We start from the raw sequence: 24,403 nt of genomic DNA, 5'->3' as shown, positions 1-24,403 counted from the left end.
AAAAGAAAAATGGGGGCATGACATCCCTGCATTTGCATATTTAGAAGAAGCTCTTAAAAAGTGCTAAACTGATCAATTCTAAAGTATGTGAATACAGATTCATTCAACATGAATGTTGCCGCTCACAACCTAAAAAAAAACTGTAAACCTATAAACTGTATTCTATAGCTTCTATTCTCTGGAAAAGTGAGATAAAGAAAATGCCACCCACAGCAACTTCTGGTGTCCACTTTATTTCAGTTGTTGCAAGAGCCAAAAATATCCAAACGGACAAAAGTACATAGTTAAAAAAAAGAAAAAGAAAAAAAGAAAAATCCAAAACCCAAAACTAAACGTAGGCAAATATGGCTCTCTCTTTTTAATCAAATGACATCCATGACACATTTCCCGCTGACCTGAATAGAAAGAAGATTTTTATTTCCATGTTTTATTTTTTCCTGGTTTCATTGTACTCTCAAAAAGCTGATGCAGAACTTCACAGCCTCTTTGTATTTGTGCAGTATATGCACAATGTAATCCACAAGCGTGATGCAACTTGGTTAAAGCAGAATTTCTATATTGTTTCTGCCAGGCACAAAGATATTCAGCTACAAAGATGCAAACAAACCCAAACAGAGAAATATTGTTTGACTGAATCAATTATCTGATAACAAATATGACCGAGTAGGTGTTCCGAAGCCCTTCGAAAAGAACTTAAACCCTCGATAAACTGTACTCTCATTTAGTACTATAGCAACATTTATAATACCTGGAGAAAGTTATCCACCAGCATTTCCTTTGATTTCTATAGCAGATATGAAACCTGATATGAAGCTGACATCATGATTGCCTGATGGCACCACAAAAAAGCCCTCCACTATTGACCATCCTGAGCTGTGACAGCAAATATGTAACTTGATTTCATGCTTTTAAGAGCACTCAAAAAAAAAAAACCTAGGCACTGGTAACACATATTACAATGAAATATTAGCTATATACAGGAGACTAGGGCTAGTTGCCATTGCTATATCTGATTTTTTTTTTTTTTTTAAGTCTAATCAAATGTTTTTCTCTAGCTGTGATTTTGCATGTTTTGCTAAATCTTTTTCAAGTACCAACATTTAAACAATTTAACACACTAAAGCCACACTGACTTTATACTGTTATTATTGCTAACTAAAACTACAACTATTAAGCGAAATAAAATAAATACAAAATACTACATGAAAAACTTAAGCTTAAAAACACAAATAATTCGAAATCTTGCCTTTGAATAATTGAAATAAAGCTTTAGTTGTGGTTCTAAAATTACTAAAGCTGAATTTGAAATAAAAATAAATTAAATCTATACAGTAAAACCCCCAAATCTAATAGAAAATGCACTTAATAAAATTACTAAAACTAAAAACAGAACATCTAAAAAATAAAGCTAATTCAAAATATGAATAAATACTACTATATAAATAATACTAAAATTGCACTGATTCATACAAGATCAGGTCAGGCAAGCTGTCAAATTATTTCAATTTTAATTTATTTAAATGTATTTATTTTATTTTACAGAAATTACATCATTTACTTTTAAACTGCGATTCATAAACACAATGCATTATATCACTTCAAACATATGAATAAATGCAGGTATATGGTCTAACTTTGAAGCCATGGCACAATGATTTCATTCACATGGTTATCTAACACAATGAGCTAGAGCGTTTCTCTGACATTTGCCCAAGTAATAGTTATAAATTGCAGAATGCGAGAGGCGTCAGACTGCCGCCTTACCGATGTTTCACAGTACATAGTTAACACAGTCAGTGGTCAACCTTGTTTGGAATCCTGCTGCGTGTTTATGCCTGGATATCTCTGGCATGCTATCCATTATATTATCCCTTTTCTTTTCCATAGCGCAACAAGTACTGCCGAATCCGTTTGTCAGTGACGAATGTGAAAGGCTTCCTCAGAGCAGGAGGAAGCAAAGTGCCTGCAGCCATTTTAATCTCTTCCAAAAGGGAATCAAGACAGTGACTCTGTACACACGATGGCTCAGAAGCCAAAGACACTGGCAAGCCACTGGTATGCATATCCTGACGGGAGGGAAAGTGAAAGAGCTTGTTTTTTTATGGATTAAGATGGTGCTTTTCAATCATCTAAGAGCAGAAGCTACCCCCGCAACACAACAAGAGCATCCCCCGTGGGAAAGACAAAGAGAAAACACCCACGTTGTGCAGCCATAAGCTTTCAAACATCACTCATTTTGCTGCCTCTCCCCCAGTATGTGTGTGTGAGTGTATGCATGTCTATCTAATATCCTCGGGGAGTTTGCCATTTTACCATTATCACTGTCAGATATCATGCAGCTGGAGGAGCTGAATACCAAATGAGTGAGCCATGTTCTGAAATATGACAGAAATGCAGTAACATGTTAAATTACTTAAGGATTTTCCTATCTGTCAGCTCTGATTTACATTTTATCGAATGCGTATCTTTATTTCAGAGGGCATTGTTGTTACGACCCGGCTCAAAGTCATAACAAAGAGGACAATTCACAAGATGGGTTTCAATAGAGAAAATATAGGTTTATTTCAAGTTAAATAAATAATGTCTAGGTTCAAAACATAAGGTAATAATAGGAAATATCAATACAAACTCAAATCAATAAATCTACAACATATCAATTTATATAAAAAGAGAAAAAGATACTCAAAATGGGAATTTACCATTCACAAAGGGCCACAGTTATGAAAGAATCCCCAATTAGAAATTGACCAAAGGTCGCAGGCAGGAACATAGCATGACATTACCCACGACGAGACAGGGCGTCAGCTAAAACATACTCCTTTCCTTTAATGGGATGAATTTGTAGAGGATATGACTGCAGAAACAAACTCCATCTCAAGTGTTGGTTGGTGGTACAACTCCGCTGTAAAAAGACTAATCACAGTCATCACTTGACAGAAAGAGAAAATGGCTTGCAGTAGTTAACCCTGCTGGCTTGGTAGATTGTGCTTTCTTACTGAGAACAAAGCACTCAGACATCTTATGCCCTGGCTTTTTGCAATAAAAACAAATAATATTTGCCCTAGCAGGAACTGCATCATGTTTACTAGGAGAGGTTGGAACAGAACTATCCTGCCATAGCTAACTTACTTTGACCCGGATAGTAGTTTCTTTCTAGGCCACTGTTTTCAAATAACCCTTTATGGGTTAAAGCAAACCTAACCATGATTGTTGTGTCACTCAATTTGGAAACCTTCTGTTCATTCAAGTAAGTAGCAAGACCTTCTGGGACACAATTCTTAAACTCCTCTAAAATAACCAAGTCTGTGGGCTGTTCTTTGGTCTCAACCTGCTTAGATGCACACCACCTATCAAACATGTTCTCCTTTTCGAAAACGTTGATATGCTTCGGGCACTAACTCATAAGCATGAAGGATAGAGGTTTTAACAGTATCATATACAGTACTCTGTTCTAAACTACATGCTGAATAAAGTTCTTGAGCCTTACCCGTAAGCACACATTGTAAAAGCAGCATCCAAACCTCTTTTGGCCCCTTGAGTGAAGTAGCAACTTTTTTTCAGAGAGAGGAGGAACCATTTTAATATGCTTCCCATTATCAAAAACTTGCTCTACCCTTTGAGAAGACTCAGAGGGAACCACAAAAGGTGAAACAGGCGGTTGAACCTCAGGTCTCCTACCTGCCAACTCCAACTCCATTTTTTTAAGGACAAAAGCACGCTCGCGCTCCCTTTCCTGTCCCTCCAATTTCCTCAACTCAAGTTCTCCCTGCAGCTCTTTCTTTCAAAGCTATTTGCTCTTGTTCTAGACGACACTTCACTACCTCCACATCTAACTATTTTTCTCGTAACGCCATCTCTTTCAGCTTTACTTCACTGCCAACAATAATACCTGGCTCCTGTCATTTTGCACCAAAAACTCTCTATAGTCAAGTCAAGTCAAGTTTATTTGTATAGCGCTTTTCACAATACAGATTGTATCAAAGCAGCTTCACAGTATTAAATTAAAATAATACAACAAAGTTTGTTTCAAGAGGAATTTATTGATTGATAAAATGAAATTAAATATCCCCAAAATATCCCCTATAGTGCCCTTTAAACTTTTTAAGATCAACTCCAAGTTATTTTATCTGCACTAGTGAGCTCTATATCATAATGAGCAGCAACAGCTGAACTGTTACACCTTCTGCTAAACTCTACACCTTCAAAACAGTAGCTACATTAGGAGTTCTCAAAAACACCACAATGTCCTTTCAAATATATTTCACAGAAAAAAAACGATTTAAACTTATGAACAACTCCATTTCCACAAAGCTACTAAATGGTCATTTAATCTACACCAGTTAACATGTAATTCACTTATGCAAACACTAAAACACTATTTTTTCCTACAAAAATAGACCAACACATAAGTCACAAAATCATGCCTAAATTGCTGACCTCATTCAACAACCAAGCATGCTACTTTAAAACTGCATGTTACTTAACTACATGCCATTTCAACATGCCTACACTGTAAAAAAAAAAATATATATATATATATGATCAATAAGTTATGACAAGATATGTTTTTGCATTAATTTAACTCATCAAAATAAGTTAAGCAATTGAAAAAAATAAATAAATATTCTCATTTATACAAGATTCAACTCATTTTTGTTTGATGAATTCAAGTTGTAATGAATTAAACATCCAAGTTGATTGAACTTAAATTTAAAGGGGGGGTGAAATGCTATTTCATGCATACTGAGTTTTTTACACTGTTAAAGAGTTGGATTCCCATGCTAAACATGGACAAAGTTTCAAAAATTAAATTGTACGTTTGAAGGAGTATTTCTGTGCCAAAAATACTCCTTCCGGTTTGTCACAAGTTTCGGAAAGTTTTTTTCGAGTATGGGCCTGTGTGACGTCAGATGGGGCGGAATTTCCTTATACGGGTCCTAAGGGCACTTCTCCCGGAAGGGTGCGCACGCACCCGTAGACCAGAGCGAGAGAGCGAAAGCAGTACGCCAATCAAAGCGCTGTGCTTGGCTTTAGGGAAGTCAATGTCACCAAAGAAGTGGGTTTTTGGTTGCCAGGGCAAGACAACCCTGCACAGATTCCCAAAGAACCCAGCGTTAAGGGACCAGTGGATGGAGTTTGTTTTTCCAGAGCATCAACGGAGTTGTGCAAGTGTTCTTGTTTGTTCCCTGCATTTCGACGATGATTGTTTTATAAACTAAGCCCAGTTCGACGCCGGATTTGCAGATCATCTAATGCTTAAGGATGGAGCAGTCCCAACGATAAAGGTTCACGGTCGTGCGTTGGAACCGCAGGCGGTGAGTAAAACTGCTTCAAATGTCTGTGTGTTGTTAGCTATCGGCGCGTAAGCACAGCAAGTAAACAGAGAACAGTGCTCGTGATTCTTTAGCTCCGCCCACACGGCACTACTCCAGCCGCTCGTTTTTTTCCGGAAAGACTCGGTACAGCCTATCTTTCTTTTATAAATATAATAAAACTAAAGACTTTTTGGAGATATGAAGGATGCAATACTACTCTATAGGTACTCAAGATTAACATGAGATTGACTGAAACTGAGTGTTTCACCCCCCCTTTAAGGACGCAACTTTGTGCATGTATATGTATATGTATATGTATATGTATATGTATATGTATATGTATATGTATATGTATAGTGTAACAACTTTGGTTACTGATGCAAAATTACTTACCAACTTTAAGAAAGTGGGGATGAGAACAATTCTGCTCTCTCAAACAAAAACAACATTTCACAAGTCCCCAAAACTAATCATTGATGCTAAAGACCACACCAATGAACATGGACATCTTACAGAACAACTCCGGTACACTATATATATAAAAAATAATAATTATAAAATAAAACTCTCTAATCTTCAAAGGCTTACAGGCTCGGGCCACTTTAGACGCTGAGCTTCATGTCACCTCGCAGAAGAGATTAAATCTCCACCTGGGATACCTTCAAAAATAACAAAACAAACTTACAAAACAAACAGTGTGCCATTGGAAGGATTGACTAGCAACCCAGCTGGGCCACTTTACCTAACCAGAGACCTCTAAGAATCCAATAACCTTTTCCACACTCCACTCAACAAATAAAACCCCAACTCCAAACTATGAATGGACCCGGGAATTATCCCAGACGAGGCTCCAATTTATGTTATGACCCTGCTCAAAGTCATAACATAAAGAGGACAATTCACAAGATGGGTTTCAATAGAGAAAATATATGTGTAATGTCTAGGGTCAAAACATAAGGTAATAATAGTAAATATCAAAACAACCTCAAAATTGTTGGAAATGTGGTTTGTTGAGTCGTGGAAATGAAATGGGGCCACAAAAACTCAAGAACCCACTCTTCAAACAAAGACAAAACAAAAATGAGAGAGAACTAGACAAAGTCCAGGATCTCCTTAAATAGGTTGCCACAGGTTGCTGGTTTTCATTAGGGCAATCCCGCCCACCAAGGAGGAGTTGGTCCTAGAATTCTCACAAAAGAAACTAAAGTTAAAACACAGGGGCAGGGCTGTAACAATTGTCTTCAACGGAAATGCACTTAAAACCTCACTTGCTTTGGGGAGTAAAGCACTTGTTGACTTTTAACTGTAATACAAGGGTTACGACCCTGGTTGTATATACAGATAGATGAGGATAAGCGAATGACTAGCAGGATCTATTGGACTGCAGTAAACAAGTGCTTTCAGCTTGTCACATAAAAAATCTGCATAGTTGTTTTCTATAAATATATACAAGCAGGTTCAAAACACTACACTCACTACACTCCATGTGCAATCAGAGTATTTATCGGGCACAAAAACAACACAGATCTCAATTAGGATGACAGCTTTAAATAATATTAGATTGATCAGTATACAAAATGCCACGAATAACACTAGAAAATATCATGGTAAACTCAAAAAATCTAAATCTAGAGAAGCATTTAGCTAAATGTATTTTTGAAGATGGCATATATAAAATAAAATGTTGCTAATAAATATATTAATAAAATTTTTTAAAAACTGTTGTTTTGTGTTATATACATTTTTATTTCAACCATGGCAACTCTCTAAATAGTTTTAGCATGTTATTGAATATGGCTATGTTCATTTTGGGTGTTTGGTGTTTTATGCCCCCAATGGCGCCTTCCAGGCAGCGAGGGGATGGTAGGTTTAAGGTTGAGGGTAGGGTTAGCTGCCTCTAAGGAGCCATTGGGGGCTTAAAACACCATAGAGCCTAATTTTGTCTTGGTGGACTAGTTCTGCTATGCTTCTGCTGTTGATCATTGCTGCTGTTGCTACTGCTAATATACACAGACATGCTGCTGTTAGCATGTAAGATATGCTGCTGCTGCTGCTGCATAAATAGACATACAAAAATCTTTTAGCAAATCTAGGCAGGTGGAGCTGGGGGAGGTGGAGGGTTTCAGAGGAACTCTGATAACTGCTACAGCAAACACTGACCAACTGTTTAAAAGTTGAGCAGAAAGCTCATTGGCTGCAGGATGAGCAGAGGCCAATCAGCTTGTGCCATGTGGTAATGTGATTGCTTGCAGTTTGCATGTAAATGACCAATCAGTCTGCGCCCTTTAAAGTTTCATGACTGAACTAGATACAACAGCATCATTCAATAATTATATCACATTTTGTTTAAAAAAAATAAAAATACACACACACACACACAATATCTCCAAGTGTCTCGTTTGTTCAAACTATGAGATATTGTGATAATGCCCATTTTAATAATATTACTGCTAATGCTAAATGTTATCCATAATGTTCAAAACAAAATCACTCTAATAAGAAGAAGCCTGATAGCACTTCTTTTCCTTTTATTTTGGCTTTTTCTTTTTCTCCTGGGTTTTGTTAGACAGGTAGTGAGGGAGCAGCGTGTGTATTTTTTGTTTATAGGGATTTCTAAATTCTCTCAGATAGATCTCTTTTTGTTTTATTGCTTTTGGTTGTGCGGCTCCTCGGGTAATTTGTATTCTTGTGGTTCTTTCTATTTGTGAACAGCGTGAAAGGGTGTAAATATATTGTAAGTAACGAAAATAATTTTGACATCTCCCCTTGAGTTTTTCCTTTCCTTATGTTCTTTATATTCATAAACTTTACATATAACCTTATGTTCCCATATATTCTTCCATTGTGTGGATCAAGAACTGGCCGCATAAGTGGAATAGTCAGATGCTGTGTGCTTTTGTGAGGAAGGTGTGAGGACACGTTCTGTAAATCCAACAGAAACATTATAACAAGCACTTGCTGGACGCCTGCAGAATGTATACGAGGTAAGAGCATTGGTCTCACCTACAGCGCCATGATTCCCTCAACACAGGTCTGACGTACTTCTTTGGGCCAGGAAAAGATCAGAGAACAGCCCCTGAAGCTGTGCTTCTGCAGAAACACTGATAAACAAAGGAAGAACTGAGTGATATATGCAGTGATGGGATGACGCCCCATGGATGCAGCAACCATCTTCATGTACTGCAGCGCCGGAGAGCGAGAGTATACAAATCATTAACAACACAGTGTTGCTGAGACATGTATGGACTCCAGCAGGCTAGCCAATCCAGAGATGCCTTCAGACACATCTGAATCTGTAACATATCTTCATACAGAGTGCGTTCTTCCTCAGAAGGATCTTAGTTAGGGTAGACATAATATTTAATTTGACGAGGCTGTGAATGATGTACTGTACAGCAATGTTTTGTCTAATTTCTGTTCTTGCTCAGCAACACCCCTTAAAAAGTAATATAAAAATATAAATCAAGTCAGACGTCCCACTCCATGTCAACAGCGCTGTACTCAGGTGAAATTGGAGTGAAATTATACAGCAAAACCATCACTGTCAATAAAGAAACAGACACTCTTTTAATTTATTCAAATTATGTCTACTTTAATGTATAGCATGCATTACAAGAAATGAACTACTATAAATGTGTTAACGTATGTGAAACAGGACTGTTAAATAAAGTGATACTGATATGACATTGAAGTCGGCATGAAACGGAAGATTCAATAGTCTTTTTTCCCCTATTGTGACTTATATATTTGAGTGAAATGGCTTCTCGAACAAGAAAAAATGTAGGGCAGGACTTGATTTTGTCCATGAGGAATTCATTGGATGGTTGTGGTTTGCTATTGCTGTGTGATGTCATGTGAGTGACAGGTTGTCCCGCCCTCACACCAGTAAACACATCATCAAAGAAGAGAAGAGGCGTTGCTGCAAAAGTTAGTTTTATCAAAGATTACGAGGGCACAATAATAATCAAAAATAACAAAGTGCACGGATAAATCATTTATAATAAATACTGCAATATTACATAAAAAAAAATCCATTTGGATTTCATTGTGACTTTAAAATACAACTTCCCTTACTAAGACACACTAGCTCATAGTTACATTTGTGAGTGTGCATCTTAGTGTGTGAGACACACACACACATACACACACACAAAATAGTGTGTATTTTAATGTAATGTTCCTCATAACCAGTCTTTATCGTTTCTTTTATGTATAATTGTAATTTTTAACTAATAACTGCTGTAATAAAAATGCTGATTTATGTATATCAGTATGTGTGTGCTGGTTGTGTGGGTACGTGCTCATCTATGGATACTGCATTCATAAAATATAAATATGAGATACTGAATTCAATGCCTGGGGTAGATAAAATGGGCCAGCAACTAAACAGCCTTTTTCATAGAATAATTAGGTTATTTTCCAAATCTCATCACTGTTTCTCATAGAAACCATCACAACATCATTCATAGTTTTTTTCTAAATATATCACGCTTATATTATAAATAAACCTTAAAAGAAAAGCTACAATTAGAATGTCGGCGCACTCATCTTAGGTTTTTCCAGCCTCTGTAAAATGATTTGCCCTTCCCAAATTCAATCAAATCAGTTGATACATGTCTATAACTATTGTGGCAGCTGTTTAAAATGGTATAGATATTGAATCCTATAAAATAATGAGGACATGAAGATATTAAAATAAATAATAATATATACATGCCTTAGATTACTGTTTTTTGAGAGAGAGAAAATAACAATTTAAGAATTTTAAAATAACTTATAGTAATTATTATTATTATTATTATTATTATTTCATGGCAATAATGCATGACCTCTTTGGGCTTCTGAATGTGCCACTCTGAATTTCTCGTACAGTTTGTGGATACAGAAATTCTCACAGCTCCGGTTTCAGTGAGAAAAAAAAGAAAGGAAAATCAATGGACATTCGGATGTGCTCCAATTGAAATGCTGCCCGTTCATTAAGGTCTGATTCAAGAAATCTCTTGCTTTTTCCCACATATATTTTGAGCCTGCCTTCTGCAGATTTGCGCGGGAGCAACATGCATGCAGTTTAGAGGGAATATTGATGCGCAGCGTGTTCAACGGGTTGTACTCTTGTAGTGCTGAATGTTCAACCGACGCTACATGGAAAATAAATCTTTCCAAAAAAATTTACCTTAGAATCTTAATACAGTTACCTAAAGCGCAACCCTTCTCTCTAGGTTACAGACCATGCATTATTAATTGGGGCAGCTCAAAGTAAATAATTACATCTCATTATCAAAGCTTGGGTTTAGAGTATGGAAGCATGTCCTCTCTATTTCTTTAATGAGCATTGTTAGAGTTGTTAGGTCTGAAAGAGGCAACTCCTCCCCAACTGTGGGTTTGTATAGCGAAATCAGAAGGCGAAAGAGAATAAACTGCCGCTATCAGTTCACCGGCTCCAGTTCGCCATCAGGGCTGGGCTCACATTCAAGGGCTGCTTTCATTATTTCTGCCCCAACTTCTGCCATTCTGTTACATCTAGTGAATTTGAGAGATTGACTCTTGCTTTTTTGCTCACTTCAAGAAGATAGAGGAAACGCAGAGAACATTTGATGTAGGTCAGGAGCATGACTAGACTCAACATGAGGAGCTGAGCCCATGCTCAATTTTAGACATCAGAGATATAGCATGACTCAACTATATTGAAAATGTTCTTAGTATAAAATATTAAATTAGCCCAACAGGCTTGTAAAAAACCAAAACAAAAAAAGTGTTTGGTAATTCTAAAATCGAAATCATGTGGCATTAACCAATATTGATATAACAAAAGAGATTTTCTTATTACATTCAGCAGTTTCTGTTACATACACATACCAGGATTATGTGCCATTCAGAACTGAGTCGAGAATGCTTTTGAATTTCATCTCAGTGACTTAATTTGAATTTCATTTGAACTGCAGAATCGCAAAGAAATGTAAGTGTAAGCCAGGGCCAGCACCAAGTTACAAACGAGTTACTGTGTCCAAAAATCAACATGAATTTCACACAAAACCTAATTATTTTTTTTTTTTACAAATTATTTAGTGAATTTGAACAACAATATTGACAAAAGAAAGAAAAATAACTCACTGAGTTCACCCGAAAATGAAAATGTTGTCATCGTTACCCTCAAGTTGTTCCAAACCTGCATGAGTTTCTTTATTCTGCTGAACACAAAAGAAGATATTTTGAAGAATGTTGTTAATCAAATAGTTGATGGTAGCCATTGACTTCCATAGTAGAAAAAAAAAAATACTATGGAAGTCAATGGCTACTGTCCAGCCCGGTCTCACCCCAAAACGTCACATACTGACGGGTCTTGACCATACGGCAACATACGACGAAAAGGGTACCCCTATAACGTCAATATGAGACGAAGACATAAGCGCACCAGCAGCGCCTCCTAGCGGTACCCTAACACATACCTAAACCTACCCATAACCCGAATCGTCACACATGGACGTTAAAGGGGTACCCTTTTCGTCGAATGTTGCCGTTTGGTCAAGACCCGTCAGTATGTGACGTTTTGGGGTGAGAATGTGTTGTACTGTCAGCTGTTTGATAACAACATTCTTCAAAATATCTTCTTTTGTGTTCAACAGAAGAAAGAAACTCATGCAGGTTTGGAACAACTTGAGGGTAAGTAAATGATGACAACATTTTCATATTGGGTGAACTACTTCTTTAATTGTCACATCACACTTACACAGTAGAAAGGGTATTAAAACACAGCCAATGGATATTAAGTTAATTGCAAATAAATTTGCTGCAGTATATGCACATAAAAAAGAAAAAGAAAATATGATTCAGTGCTATAGTACAAAAGCCAGGGACTAGTCGTGTAACTACTGTAGGTAGGTCAGTGATTTCATAACAGTCACACTTTGTGGCAAAAGACCTTTTCTTCCATTTAGGGAAGACACATCAAGTGAGTTGTGTGAAAAAGAAAAAAAAAGGAGGGAAAAAATCACTTATCGCAACAGTTGAGTTGACGCACTGAAAGCGCAAGTGTGAATGACGCTCGTTTGCTCTATAAAGCATATAGTGATGTCCGTGTTCCCAGTCACCGTGGATTCGCTTCAGATGGTGGGCGAGGAGCTGATCGTTTTCATTTAACCTCTACATGAGGCCCCTTACCCCTGGAGTCAGAGACAAAAAGGAAATACATAATCTGGCGGCGTGAGATAGGAGGGAGAATATGATCCAATTGGCAGTGTCAGGACAGCGAGTCTTTGGCTGTAAGTCTGCCCCAGCCCAGGAATGAGCATGATGCTGGTGGGCTAGTTATAAATGTGTTCATTTCACACACCATTTCACATGAGGCGCTCATACGGGGGTCCGCCGCTCAACCTGACATAAGGGACCGTTCGGCAGACACAAAGTCTCCGCAGGACGCAGGCACTGTTGCATTGCTTTCTTGAATATCTTGAAGGAATATGTAGAATATAGCTAAAATCACTCTGCAGGATTTGTGTGGGCTGGGCTAATAAAGATCTTTGCTCAGGGTAATTCATGCTATGTGGGTAGCAAGGGCAAAGATCAATACAACAGCACAGAATCTCCTCAGGTGGGTTAATGGTGAGTTTTACTCCAGAGGCAAAATTACAGCATTCAGTCAATCAGATGATGATAAACTGTTGAATAAAACTGATATTTTGACTGAGTGAATCATATATTTTGCATTATTTTCTGATGAAAATGCAATTTTGTATTTGTAACCGGTCCTACTTGACCCGCTCCGAGCGGGATTCGAACTGGCGTCTTCCGGCATGGAACCACAGTCTCTAGCGTCAGTCGCTAGTGCGTCCTTGAGGCCGGGGAGTGAGGTTTACACGCACAGCTCTTACTAGCTTCCCTCTATTACACATTACAAATTATATGATGATGAAAATGAAAACTTTACATGAATTTCATAATCAGCGTATAGAATAGGTTTTCATGCTTAAATGTAAAAAAATGTTTTACATTGCTGCAGGACCTCTCTTCCTAGGCTTTCAGTAACGCTCTGTTTCGTTCCGGTCTCTATGAAGCCCCTTTTTCCGAAAAGTGCAATGTGGTCTGATTGGTCGGCTGGACTAGTGTGTTGTGATTGGTCAAATGCTTCGAGTGTGTTTCGGAAATGTCACGCCCCTTAACCTAACCATGAGTTTCAACACACTACTAACTCTTTTTTTCCCCTTTTTTTTCTTGTATGCTTTTGACGGGAATTATTTAAATGAGGAATATTGTGATGTACCTTGAAGAAAACTGAAGACTACAATCGAGGTGTTTCAGGGAGTTCAGAAACAGTGATATATAGTCAAGTCACCTTGATTTATATTAGTGCTTTTTACAATACAGATTGTTTCAAAGCAGCTTTACATTGATTAAATGAATGCAACAAAGATTGTTTTGGCTCTACAGCAGCTCTAGAAGAAAGTCCCAGTCTGGTTTAAGTAGCTTCATCATTGATTCATTTTCGTTGTAAAAAACATTAGTTATTAATTTAGTTTAGGGGCTGTTTACATGAATAACTAGAATAACTCCCTTTTGGAGTGACTTTGTGCTCTGTAACTGCAGATCTTTTTACAAAAGACACACTTTTTTCTATGGAAATCTGCCCAATAAGAACAGAAACATGTTAAACTGTTAGTTCACCCAAAAATGAAAATTCTGTCAGATGAATAACTAGAATAACTCCCTTTTGGAGTGACTTTGTGCTCTGTAACTGCAGATCTTTTTTTATGCTCAAACTACATCAACATTACACACTAATGAAAGTTGTAAAGAAATGTAAAAAAGCATAATAGGTCCTCTTTAACAACAGTAGAACTCAAGCTGACATGAAACCTACAGGTTTGTGCAAAACATAATGATCCATACAGTTCTGAGAATGTTCTGGAAGCAAACTAGAGAATTGAGAATTTTATATACAAAAGACCACATGATCAATGTCACAAATTTGTTTATTTGATTAGTAATCAAGAAAACATAGAATATTCAATATTATGTCCTCATTTTACTTATCTTTTTAAAAAACTCTTACTCTTAGATTTTCAATATCTTTTTGAGCCCACCCTATATATTCTCTTTCAATCGTTCGATTTGACATTTATAAAATATTTTGATTATACCGATACCATTTCTATGCAGACGATCTCAAATATTTAAAGTGTAACATGATTTATTGCCTCTTCTTAATTTGCCTGTCATTGTTTTTTTTTTGTCACTGTTCTGCCATATGACTAATGACCATTTACACACCATTTATCACTGTGGGTACCAAAAATATCTTTTTTTGCTTTTCAAGCAAGTCCTAAATCAAGCTCCTCAGTGCAGTCGAGCAAACAAAGATGATTTAACAGAAAATTTGGAGAAAGTGGAGCACTTCTGAAGAGACGCACGTGCCTTGCATCCCGACGGCCATGCACAAACGGGCCTAATGAGTTGGCTCTCACCAGAGAGGTGGACAATACCCTGCAACCATCGCTCTGAAATGAACCGATGCAGAGCGTAAGCCAGACTACGGAGTTCTCTGTTTCATACAGTCCATTGAGTTCCTCTGGGGGGGTACGATCTTGTGCCACAGATCCTCTTACCCAAAACACTACACGGCCCATTTGCTGTAATAGAGCACATAGGAACATTTTTGCTGTGTATGCTGTGGATTGAGAAACACTGTCGGGGACGGCGACGACACTAGTGCTGCGCTCCCCCTAGTCTTCGAGCAGTTGGCCAGGGTCGCCTAAAGCAGATGGTCTGGACTGAAGACACTCAATATGACCCAATATGTCTCATTACACACTTACGCAATCATATACTGAAGCACAGAGCTATTTTCTATTATAACCAATCTCTCTTTTAATGAATATCTAGGTCTTGTTGTTGAGTAAAAGTACCTAAACATCATTACACCAAGATGAATCTAACTGAGAAGAAAATTGCTTGTTTTAAACTCAATGTGAAAAGGCATTCATTCGCAAACCCATTTTGCATCCATAATGGCACATATTTACGATGAAACAGGATATTCAAAACGAAATATATGTAAGACGGGACATGATTTTATCTATCGGGAAATGATTACATTGTGAAAAGTGAGCATTTTCATACCACGATGGTGCAAAAAAATGCCTTAATAGCTATTTGGCTATCAGTTCATATTAAGCAATAGCCAGGACAGCCTATGTGAGCAGTTCAGAAGCTGAAACAGTTTAAATATTATTTTAATTATACTGTAGATTACAAAAGACACATTTTTTTCAATGGAAATCTACCCAATAAGAACAGAAACATTTTAGTTCACCCAAAAATGAAATTTCTGTCATTAGTTACAAGACAATGAGGTTCATTGTCGTGTCACTTTAGCCATTGAGAACCACTGAGGTTTGTACTCACGTCAAGCAAGTAGGTTGAGCTTCTGTTTATGATCAATGTTTATATGTGAATGAAATTTCACAATCTTTTTATGAAAGTTTTGAAGCATCAGAGTTTTGGGTGAATAGACTTTTAATAAAGGGACAGAAATCTCTTTGTGTTCCCAAGATGAACGAAAGTCTTATGGGTTTGGAACGACAAAACGACATAAATTGACAACAGAATTTAAAAAAATGTCGGTGAACTAGCCCTTTAAGAGGGCAAATTTTTATTTTCCCACCATTGACAGAATTTTCCATCATTCATGAGACAATGCTTCCCCGCAGGGTATACAGTAGGGGACGCTATTACACATCTTACAGAATCTCAGATCAAAACACAGGCAAAAAGCAGAAAAAGAGATAGCGATAATCAAACATTAAACAGCATATAAATCAAAACTGTCCAACGTTACTGAATGAAATGTTGACCCAGGTACAGGACTGCAGAGCTTGGGGGGTGTTGACAGAAGTGATCTACTCCATGGCTGCGTTTAAATTAAAGATTTTGTTCCCCTCTCTCGCTAACGTCTCAGTCACTCGGATGTACGTCATTGCTTACATTACACAAGTGCTCACTACTGGTGGAACCCTAGCAATGTGTTTAAATGGAACACCCTAAGCCCTTGATCACTTGGAATCCGCAATGGAGCTGATTTATTATTTAGGGTTTTATTTAATGAATTTTGTGTTGCATTGTGGTCTATGGATCTGCCTGAAGTGTACATATTGAGTAGACTCGCTCCCTCAGTCTGTCCTAATAAACTTCCCTCATGCACTTGACGAAGTTAAAAGCACTTCAAAATGGCGGCGGGGATTAGTGCTTAGGGAAGTTTGCGAGTGTTTGTCTAAAAGTGGAGTTAAACGCAGCCCGTATATGCTGTGATCATCGTTCTGAAACACGATTTTCTCAGCTTTTTGGTTAATATGTTGCTTTTTTAATTAAACTTTCCCACATTCAAGTGTTAACTGAAAAAAAAGACTGCATGAAGCTTTTTTTTTTTTTTAGAAGAGGCTCTGTTCATTCTTTCAACATATTGCATGTTCAGATATTCATACAAAAAAATATTCTGGAGGCCATGAAAGTTTTGAGAAAATAATAAAAAATGCTGACGGTGACTGGTAATTTTTTTTTTTAAACGCTGATGGGGAAAGAGTTAATAAAGCATAAATCTGACTAATTTTATAATTTAATTTTCCTGACAGCAATTTTTGCTGTGAATCTTCACGGCTAACACGCTTCTGACTTAAACTGTCATGTTGCAGCTTGCATCGCTTTAAATATGCAAGACCTGTTAATATTTGGGCAATGATCTTAATTTAAATTATCTCATGTCACAAGTCTACAGCAGACACTGAATTTACCCAGCCTGTGAAGGCGAGGGCGAAAAATAGAGGCGAGAGATATCGCAAGAAAAGGAGAGGGGGAGTCTGCATCTGATAAAGTCATGCCACTCTGAACTGTGCTGATGTGAAAAACAGATGTAGGCGATGACCTGCTAAAGGCTATCACACTACACTCAATACACTGTCTCCTCTTCTAGCCCTCTGTGCCAGAGGGTGTCATCAGATAATGTGGGCAGAAAATCCATAAGCAGGAGCCTCTGACACAGGGCTAAATTGAGTCAGAATGTGTTTTTATGCTTAGTCAGTTGGTTTAAGTAATTAAGTTGCGATATCGGTCGAACTTCCTCAAGCAAAGGTTTTTGACCTTAAAGAAGGCCGTTCATTCGCTGGCCAACGATAGCGACTTTAACACATGCACAGACGCTGAAAAACAGACATTACAATAGTTTTATCCACATGCATGACAAATTTTTCCACATTCAAACTGTGATATTCAATCTAGGCCTGAGCTCTGGCCCCGAACAGCAGGCAACAGATTTAAAAATACAACATTCATAGCAACAGTGAAAATACAAAGACTGAATTCCCACATCATATCATATCACAGTATGATCCCCTGACTGGTGCATTGGAATAAAGTAGGCCTGCCATTAACCACCCTCAGCAATGTTAAAAATATACTCATTATCATTTCAAATAAAATGTAAAATCCTCTATTTCTTTATCAAGCAAGAGTTCCAATCCAAAAAGAAGTATCATTATAATCATTTCTGGTAGCGTAATGCCAACCCTCCAACATCAGTAGTCAATCTGAATTACATTTAATCTGAATCTAATTGCAGCGTCATTATCGGTTGTAGCTCATGACCATTACTCATAAGTAAACTCAAATCAGAGCAAAGCTTTATGGATCTCTGCCAATCTATTTCACAACACAGAAATAGCATGAGCTGTTCCTAATACAAGGACTTTAGAAAATGGAAGCTGTTCATAGAGTTATTTAGGTGCTAACAAACAGCCTTTGGCCATCTGTCAGCAGTTAACTATATTCAGTAGCAAATAATGACAAACATTGACATACTGCCATGTATGATAATTCAAAACATATTTGGCATATTTGCTGCCTATAGAACAGAATGGTGACAGTAGGTGAAGGAAGAGCATTATGATTTATTTAGTTTATTCAGTCCGCCTATGTTGTCCGCCGCTCTCGATGGAGATAAACAACGTTAACCGATACAGACTCTCAACCCGGAGGAAACTCAGGGTCAAATGGCATTTACAGAGCATGAGTCCTAAGAAAACTAATGAATAATGTATAAAACCTAGTGTTGTTTCTCTTTTTTTTTTACCTTGCAGAACTTACATGGCGGTGCGTGATCAGACTCATAAGGAGTGCAAACGCACACTTCAGCAGTTGAAGTCATCCAGTGGCTAGAGAAAAGTACAAAATTTGTCACAGGACAAAACTTTACAAGTTGGCACCGCACCAGTTTTCCTGACTTCCCTATCGCCGTGATGGAAAAGTTCATTAGCTCATTCAATTATGTAATAGAGCCATCTTGGCGGAGTCTGAAATCGCCAGACCTTAGCGTTCCAAGCTAAAGCTCTTTCCATTGCTTTAAAAGCTTCTCTGGACTAATGAAGTCTAAAGAAGTGACTTCATACTGCACTAGGCTATACATACAGAGAGACATGCTTCCCTGTTATACAACCTTTTTCTACAGCAGGTCCTGATGTTGATGCCCAACCAGAGGCCCCAGAAAACTCTTTTTGCAGTGGCAAAACAGGGAAATGCAGTACTCTGTGCTGCTTTATGATCAATGGGATTGTAGCGCTCTCACAAAGACCCAGGGAGTGAGTCATTGCTGCGACAGCCTCTCCATACTACAAAAGTCAGTGCACTCCATCACACATTGTTGAAGCACATCATGTAGGTGTATGCTTTTACATAGCTGACTCATTAGGTCTGACAATGCCATGCCATATGGTATTGTGGAACAAAGTTACAAGTCAAGGCTCCGCGACTTCCATGCAGCATTCTCTCTTTCTGACTGACACCTCCCAACTCCTTTCTTTTACAGGTGTTTTATTTAACTTGTCTCTGGTAATTTCCAGTGGCAATTATAGACACATTTAGATAGCAAGAGCTTTTATTAATGCCAAAACATCCATTAATGGTATTAAAGCATTTGGAGGTTTATACAAACCCATCTAACATGCTGTCTAAACTAGCCCATCTGGTCCAGATGGCCTCAAGGTTTGACATCTGCAAGGCTGATAAAAATCTTCGCTTCCTCTAGATCTCCACAGGCTATATCTGGGTCAATGACATGATGTCGGCATCTATTCAATTATGAAATGTTAAAATGCAACATATCCAAAAATTATTTATGATTAAACTTGGCTTCAATTTCTGAATTCAAGTTATTTTGATAATTGTCATTGTGCTTACATAAAAAAAAAAAAGTCTAGTGGTACAGATTGTATATGAAATATGAAAAATTTGAAAATGAAAAAGCATAATTAGCTAAATAATTTAGCATAAAAAGCAATATATATATATATATATATATATATATATATATTATGTACTAACATTTTGATGTCATGTAACCAAAAAAGAAGGAAAAAATAAATAAACTAAGTTTATACATACATGTATGTTAAATCTTTGTCCTAAAATTGAAGTCAGCGTGGCATATACATAGTAAGCATTTTTATGCATACATTTTTTTATGCATTATCTTGGTACAAAGATCATATAAGAACTTGTCACGTACGCCTTAAATTGCATTTTAAAAAGCTCTCCTCCTTATCTTGTTCATCCTAATGTCACTGACCCATCTTCTATCTAATTTCTGTAGCTGCAAGTGACCAAGAGATTCAATATGTCAGACAGAATTAAGTATTAAATATTCTCATTGCAGTGAAGCCCACCTATCCAGTAAACCTTAATAAAAACATTCAATCCTGACAGGTGATTTGCATATGAATCAGTGATATGCATTCAATCTAAGAGGCGTTGATGCACAACAGAAAAACCTGTTGTTTAGAACAAAGTGATGGGCTCAACTTCACACTGCTATTTTCACAGAGCAACGAGAAGGAAAAAAACCATATGATCAGAGGAAAGTCAGATTTGCCAAAGTACCGCACTACTGGTCAAAATATAGGTTGAAGCCAAACGCCTCACAAACATCGTGCCTGCGCTATTAATATGTGTAAACCAGCAAATGTCGCTTTTGATATCAACAAATCAACATCGACGAAACGAATCGAGCGATGCTTTTCCTGCAAAGAATCCGTGAGAGATGTTCAAAGTTGACCCATTTCCATGCACTCACCTTCTTCTATCTGCTGCCGCTGTTGCCAAACACCTCCAGTGTGATCACCTAAACACAGTCGACTGCAGATCTTTGGGTATCTCGTTAATCGTTTGCTGTACGATGGCCCCCAATTCGACAAACTCCATTCCCCACGTATGGAAATCACACGCAAATCTCCCAAAGCACGATACCAAGTGGGAAAAGCTGTTGCGCTGTCCAGTGAAAGTGGTGCTGAAACGCTCTCGGAGCCGAAGTACTTTCCATTTCTCCAAGTCTCCGTGTTCATTCATTCAATAGAGGCAAATATTGTGCGTCTTGTGTTAGAAGCTCATACCTGAAGAGATAGTAGCCTACTGCACTGAGCATAACTAGAGAGCAGAGCCGTGCTGAGATGTAGGCAGTGCTCTTCAGTCGAAGCAGTGTGTTCAACGCCCACACAGCCCACTCCATTTGATCACACACACACACACACACACACACACACACACACACACACACACACACACACACACACTACAATACAATACAATACTAAAAAGTTATTCAAATGTATGAACCACTCTATACTTTATGGATAAATGAATTCCCTGAAGGACAACAAATGGATTTGAATTGCTAAAATATAGGTTGGTTTATTAAAATTGTGTAATTTAATATACAGAACTGTAAAATATACAATCACCAAAATGCCTCCTGTAAATATTGTCATTGTATCTTTTTACAGTAAAATTATGGTATGCTGCTTTTTTACAATTTTTACTGTAAATAAAAAGGCTCTAAAAAAGCAAATACTGAATAAGCAGCCATGTTGAGGGGATAACATTATTTTCAGATTTTCTAGTAGGATCTTTTTAAAGAAGTCTTGTTTGATCTCATTAGGATTGTTTCCTTACTTATTTTTAAGGTTTGTACTACTGTATGTTTCACTCTGGAAAGGAAATTAGTTGAATACGCTTTTAAACCCCAGTGTAAATGTCCTGGAGACAATTGTACATCTTCTTGTACATGCAAGAAGTAAAATATAAAGCATAAAGATTCAGGGCATTGATAACCACAGTGCAGTGAGCAAAAGAGGAACTAAAAATACAGAATGTCCCGAAGGACACTTTTTTCTAAAATATGCCCATTTATGTGTTGCTGTTTTTTTTAAGGACACATTTAGTCTCAAAGCACGTCAGTACAAATCTGGGCTTGAATAAAAGGCAGGCAACGTCTACATTTGGATGGTGGTTTAGTGTTGCATTTGAGCATTCTCCCAGGATATTTCATTGTGAATTCTTAATTCTAATTTATTCACATAATTCCTTCAATGTCAGTGTCTTCCAAACCATTTCCCCAAGGGGCTTGTGATTATAAAATCATTAATGTAGAGTGCATAATATACTGATATCTTTCTATTGTTAATTTGCTGCTCGTGTTGTTTATAAAGGCAGACTGGCATTTTAGGTTAAACCCTCTTCACAGTACAATGTATCAGTTTTCCGCAGATCATTTTTTATTTAAATGTATTCATTGAAACTCATGCAAAGTAATTTATAACAGTCAATCTTACATCAGTGGACATAAAGATTGAGTTGCAGACCCTTCTTTTAGAAAGGAGCTTGATATGGACTATTGTTTTCTGGTGTGTCAAGAAAAAAAAAATCTGATATATGCCTAATTGCTTATTAAATATTTTTCTTATTCATTCTAGTCCCTTTATTGCTCCTTGCATCTGCATTTAATTCTGTGGATTTGTATAAATGTTTTACTGAGGACATTTGGCATTACCTCTTGTCCCATTCAGCTATAATTGAATGTGAGTAAAGCTAAGGCACAGTTAATGGTAATTCTCCAATTAAGTTTTAAACTGTCCAAAATTCAGAGCTTATTGGCGTTTTGGGAAATCTCAGAGATAAGTGTCATTTTTAAATGGTACACTAGCACTACCTAGTGGAGAGAAATGCTTACTTATGGTCAACATTAATTTTTTTACTGCCATTTCCACATACCAAGAACAGAAAATATTGTGTCCTTGTATCACCTGAAAAACAAAAAACAATATGTAGTATATTTGTAATTTGCAAATACAATATAAATGTGTATATAAATATGCATTTACAAAAAATACATGTTTTATATTTATAGATATGCTATATAAACATGTCTTTTTTTGTATATATAAAATAACCAACTTTCCACTTTTCCTTGTCACCAACAAGCTTCTATTATTCCTCCTAAGTATGATAAAAAACCACCGGTACTAAAGTATCACAAACAGAGATATATTTAGTACAGTCCTGCAGCAGTGTTTTGTCCCTGTCGGACAGAGCCCATGTCTCTTTGGTGTCTAGCCAAGAAGCTTTACTGCTCAGAAGCCAAGCTGCCAAGCCACTGTAGGAACATTGGCCAGCGTGTTACAGATAAACTCCTCAAGGTGGCAAATTGCAGTGCTGCCAGACTCACTGGCACTACATCCAGTTTTAGTCCATATCTAGTGCTTTTGGATCATTGCTTTACTAATATAGTAAGAAAATGTGATGGTGTTCCTCCACGTGCTGCCAAAACAGCCCTGACCTGCTGAGGTGTCCTGTGGTATCTGGTACAAAGAGGTTAGCAGCAGATCCTCCAGGTCCTGTAGGTTGCGAGGTGAGCCGGCACTCACCTTCTGTTTGCTCTGACCTGGGATTTCATTGCCCTTTTGCATCGATGAGTATTGGGCGCCCAACACCCTGTCACTGGTTTGTGTTTTGCTCGTCCTCGGACCACTGTTGTTAAATTCTCACCCCTGATGACCGGGAGCAACCCACAAGCCTTGTCGTTTCAGAGATACTCTGACCCAGTCGGCTTTCCATAACAATCCGGCCCTTGACAAAGTCATTCAGATCTTTATTCCTGAACCTTTTATACTGAAACCAACACATTGACTACAAAAACTGATTGTTTGCTTGCCATCTAATCTACCAGACCTTAATATGTGGCCTTGTTAGGAGATGATCAACAATATTCGCTTCACCTCTGACTGGTCATAATGTTTTGGCTCATAAGTGTGTATGAGTAATAAGGCTTCTTCGTGTTAAGGCTTTGTATTTTACAAGGTCCTTCCTTAAAACTTAAAAGACATTCTTTCCATTCTTTGCACCAATTGCAAAACAAAGCCCTGAAGATAAAGCAGCACAATGATGGAATAAAGAAAAACAGAATAGGAAAGATTATTTTAAAGATATTTTGTTTTTCAGCATGCTGCAAGTAAAAATAAAAGAAATATCCAGACGAGACATTGTTCAGTGGTCTTAAATTTTTTGTGACATTTAAATAAGCCTTGGATTTAGGGGGCATATTTGACAGGCAGCACAGAAAGATATATACAGCTATAAGATGGATCATAGTGAGGACCCTTCAGAGGGAATAATTCACACTTAGCAGAGCTCATTGTGGACTACAATTATTAACTGACATTTAAATGCCCCTTGCTAATATTATGTTAACCTATACATCACCAGGTCCACGAGGAGGGGATAAATAAAAGAAATGGTGCCCACAGAGAAAGGGAGGATGAGGCTAGGCCAGATTGGTTCATGTAAATCAGTTCCAGCTATGTCTTCCTCCAACACACACATACATCTTTTATATTATTGGAGCACAAATTACTTTCTAGGACAATAATCATCATGCAATTTAGTGACATCAGTCTGCCAAAAAAAAAAAAAAAGAAGCTTAACATTGCTAATAATATTGAACTACAAAAAAATCTATCACTTACATCCTAGAGGAAAATTTAAACTCCTTGAGCAAACTGGCATAGCATCAAGTACATTTTCTCTGAACACTGTCTACTACAAAAGTGTAAACTTTAATTAACTACTTCTGCACCATTAAACAGACAAAAAAAAAAAAAAGAACAAAGTGCAGGTTGGTGGCTGTAGGAAATAACTCCATTAAATAACTTAAAGTGAGCTGGCAGGCTGATAATGTGAGCAGCTCCAAAGTAAATTGGTTTTCTACTGTTATTTGTTAT

General features: G+C 37.4%; 1 protein-coding gene across 2 annotated transcripts in view; it reads right to left on the bottom strand.

Annotated features, from left to right (window-relative positions):
• Positions 1 to 20,809, bottom strand: part of grm4 (glutamate receptor, metabotropic 4) — a 183,895-nt gene extending 163,086 nt beyond the window's left edge. For both annotated transcript variants that reach the window (XM_082189601.1, XM_082189600.1), the window contains exon 1: positions 20,425 to 20,809. The gene's annotated coding sequence lies outside the window, so the exon portion shown is untranslated. The remainder of the gene's footprint in view (positions 1 to 20,424) is intronic.
• Positions 20,810 to 24,403: the final 3,594 nt, after the last annotated feature.

This window comes from Leuciscus leuciscus (genome assembly GCF_965113295.1).
Source record: "Leuciscus leuciscus genome assembly, chromosome: 14".
In the NCBI taxonomy this organism is placed as follows: Eukaryota; Metazoa; Chordata; class Actinopteri; order Cypriniformes; family Leuciscidae; genus Leuciscus; species Leuciscus leuciscus.
The sequence above is the reverse complement of the archived record's forward strand: the minus strand, read 5'-3'. Positions and strand labels throughout refer to the sequence as shown.